General features: G+C 41.2%; 1 non-coding gene across 1 annotated transcript; it reads right to left on the bottom strand.

The window, feature by feature from the left end:
• Positions 1–1,601: 1,601 nt before the first annotated feature.
• Positions 1,602–1,708, bottom strand: LOC141675542 (small nucleolar RNA R71). The gene has a single exon (XR_012556190.1). It is a non-coding gene; the product is annotated as a small nucleolar RNA R71 (small nucleolar RNA).
• Positions 1,709–3,636: the final 1,928 nt, after the last annotated feature.

Genomic DNA, 3,636 nt, shown 5'->3' with positions numbered 1-3,636 from the left:
GAAGCATATTTTCTTGTGATTCTTGTTTCGTTGTAACGTTGGATGCTAGTTTTCTTGCTTTGACTTATTTACTCTTGTGACGTACTCTGTTTTAATATAATTAGTTTAGTTATTATTTTCTTGTGTTTGTTTATCATGATTTCATATGAACCCATGATGGCGATAAGTTCTATTATGGGCTAATCGTGATCATGGGGTTGCAACGGATTTATTATGGAGTTCTTTAGTTAATTGTTTAATACTTAAGTGTGTGATGATTGCATGATATCTAGTATTGGTTGTGCGTATTCGTCTTATGTGCGTCGCGAACATATAAGATAGGGTGTTAATCTCTTGTGAAGCGACGGTGGATCTTGAGATTTAGAACTTGCCATGCTAGCATAGGATCATATATGTTGAGCATGATTAGTGGGTAACTCTAACAGTTTTATTTGCCCTATGTAATCAAAAGGAATAACTTGAGCTTAAATCGTTGTGTTGTCAATTTCTGTAGACATATAGGAACTCAACATAATTGATGACTATTCAACTTCTATCTTAATTGTGGATGCTTGGTAGAATGGTATTAGTACAATGAAAGTTGGCTTTTATCAGTTTCGTGTTATTCGATTAATATCATCACTGTCACATGCTAAAGGTAATAACAATGGCTATAGAAGGAAGTAATAATGAAGTTGTGATCTCATGAGTGTTTTATTATTGATAAATTGAAGTGTTAGTTAAGTGGTTAATTAAGTAGTTAATTATAGTTAATATTTAATCAACAAATTTAAGTGTTATTATCTTAACATTGAGAAGTAATCATACATTGGTGAGTGAGTTTAATTAGACAATAATTTAGTCTGAGTCTCTGAGGGAACGAACTAGAAAGTATTCTATATTACTTGCGAACGTGTATACTTGCGTGAATATTAGCGCGTGTTTTCGCCCTAACAAGTTTTTGGCGCCGCTGCCGGGGACTCGGCGTATTTGTTTAGTTTATGTACTTACCATCATTGGTCATTAGGACTCAGTGATTAGGACGTAGTAGTTACATACTCTTTTCGGTGGTGTTTCAGGTACTTTAGCAAGCGTTTATGCAAACTCGTTCTCGTGCTCGCAAGAGGACTTTAGATATAGCTGAGGAGACAGACGAAGTTCTTGATATTCCGGAGAAGTTAGATTTTGAGGATTCGGATTCAGGAACTGAGCAGAAAGAACCAGTAAACATGGGAGATCGTATTGTTCAAGCTGATCCAGCTCTTATGGATTTTTCTCGGCCTAAAATTGATGACATTCAGTCAAGTATCCTTCATCCGGCTATTCAAGCTAACACCTTTGAAATCAAGTCGGGCACTATTCAGATGGTGCAGAATTCTGTTTCTTTTGGAGGAGCGACAACTGAAGATCCCAACATGCACATAAGGAATTTTGTCGAGATCTGCAGCACTTTTAAGTATAATGGCGTGACTGATGAGGCTATCAAGTTGAGGCTTTTCCCATTCTCACTAAGGGATAAGGCTAAAGACTGGTTACATTCTGAACCAGCTGGGTCCATCACTACGTGGCAAGATCTTGCGCAAAAGTTTCTGGTGAAGTTTTATCCAATGGCAAAGACTGCTGCTATGAGGAGTGCTCTTACTCAGTTTGCGCAGCAACCTACAGAATCTATGTGCGAGGCTTGGGAACGCTACAAGGAAATGTTGAGAAAATGTCCACATCATGGAATGCCGGATTGGATGGTGATCACTGGTTTCTATAATGGTTTGGGGGCCCAATCTCGGCCCATGCTCGATGCAGCAGCTGGAGGCGCCTTATGGGCTAAAAGCTATACTGAGGCGTATAATCTTATAGAGACAATGGCTGCAAATGAGCATCAAAACCCAACTCAGAGGATGACGTCAGGCAAGGTAGCAGGTATTCTGGAAGTTGATGCAGCCACCGCTATTGCAGCCCAGCTCCAAGCGCTATCAATGAAGGTTGATTCTTTGGCTACGTATGGAGTTAATCAAATAGCTATGGTTTGTGAGCTTTGTACAGGTTCTCATGCTACGGATCAGTGTTCTCTTGTAAACGAATCTGTTCAGTATGTGAATAATTATCAGCGACAACAGCAGCCTGTGCCAGCGACCTATCATCCTAACAACAGAAATCATCCAAATTTCAGCTGGGGGAATAATCAGAATGCTATTCAGCCACCATATCAGCAAGGAGTGAGTAAACAGTTTAACCCACCTGGATTCCAGCAACCACAGCAGTATGCTACAAGGCAATCATATCCTCAACAGGGAAGTGCAGCTGCACCTACTAGTGCTGATTTTGAGGAACTTAAGCTGTTGTGCAAGAGTCAGGCGGTTTCTATCAAGACCTTAGAAAATCAAATCGGTCAATTAGCCAATGCAGTGCTCAATCGTCAACCTGGCACTCTTCCCAGTGACACGGAAGTACCAGGCAGGAAGGAAGCTAAAGAGCAAGTCAAGGCTATTACCTTAAGGTCTGGAAAAGTAGCTGATGCTGAAAAGGCAAAAGAAGTAGAAGCTGAAACTAGAGGTGAAGAATCTAAGAAAAAGGAGAAAGCGGCGGAACCAAGGAAGACTACTGTTGAACACACTCTGCCTGAGGCTAATACAGGGGAGAAACAGCTCTATCCTCCACCACCTTTTCCTAAGAGATTGCAGCAACAAAAGCTGGATAGACAGTTCGGGAAGTTTCTGGAGGTGTTCAAGAAACTTCACATCAATATACCTTTCGCTGAGGCTCTGGAACAAATGCCTAGTTATGCGAAGTTTATGAAGACTATTCTTTCAAGGAAGGTGAAACTGGATGACCTTGAAACCGTTGCTCTCACGGAAGAATGCAGCGCTATTCTGCAACAAAAGTTACCACCAAAACTGAAAGATCCAGGGAGCTTCACCATTCCTTGCACAATTGGCAATCTGACTTTTGACAAGTGCCTTTGTGATTTGGGAGCAAGCATTAATCTGATGCCGTTGTCGATCTTTAAAAAACTGGATCTGCCTGATCCAAAACCCACGTACATGTCACTACAATTGGCTGACCGTTCCATTACTTACCCAAGGGGCATAGTTGAGGATGTGCTCGTCAAAGTGGATAAGCTCTTCTTTCCAGCAGATTTTGTTATTCTGGATTTTGAGGAAGATAAGAAGATTCCCATAATCTTGGGGAGGCCTTTCTTGGCTACTGGCCGTACCTTGATAGATGTGCAAAAAGGGGAACTTACTATGCGGGTCCAAGATCAGGATGTGACCTTCAACGTATTCAAGGCAATGAAATTCCCTACAGAAGATGAGGAGTGCTTAAAAGTGGATGTGATTGATCTGCGGTTACTTCGGAACTCAATCACATGCTAATGTCTGATGCATTGGAAAAGGCCTTAGTGGGGGATTTTGACAGCGATGATGAAGATAACAACGAGCAATTACAATATCTGAACGCTTCTCCCTGGAAGCGAAAGCTGGACATACCATTTGAATCTCTTGGTACTTCTGACCTCAAGAACGCTGAAGGGAAGCTCAAACCATCAATAGAGGAAGCACCTACCTTGGAGCTCAAGCCATTACCTGAACACTTGAGGTATGCTTTTTTAGGTTATTCATCTACGTTACCTGTTATTATTTCATCTAACCTTTCAGGTAG

Source organism: Apium graveolens, chromosome 7, assembly GCF_009905375.1.
Source record: "Apium graveolens cultivar Ventura chromosome 7, ASM990537v1, whole genome shotgun sequence".
Taxonomy (NCBI): Eukaryota; Viridiplantae; Streptophyta; class Magnoliopsida; order Apiales; family Apiaceae; genus Apium; species Apium graveolens.
Note: the sequence above shows the minus strand (reverse complement) of the source record. Positions and strands in the feature narration are given on the sequence as shown.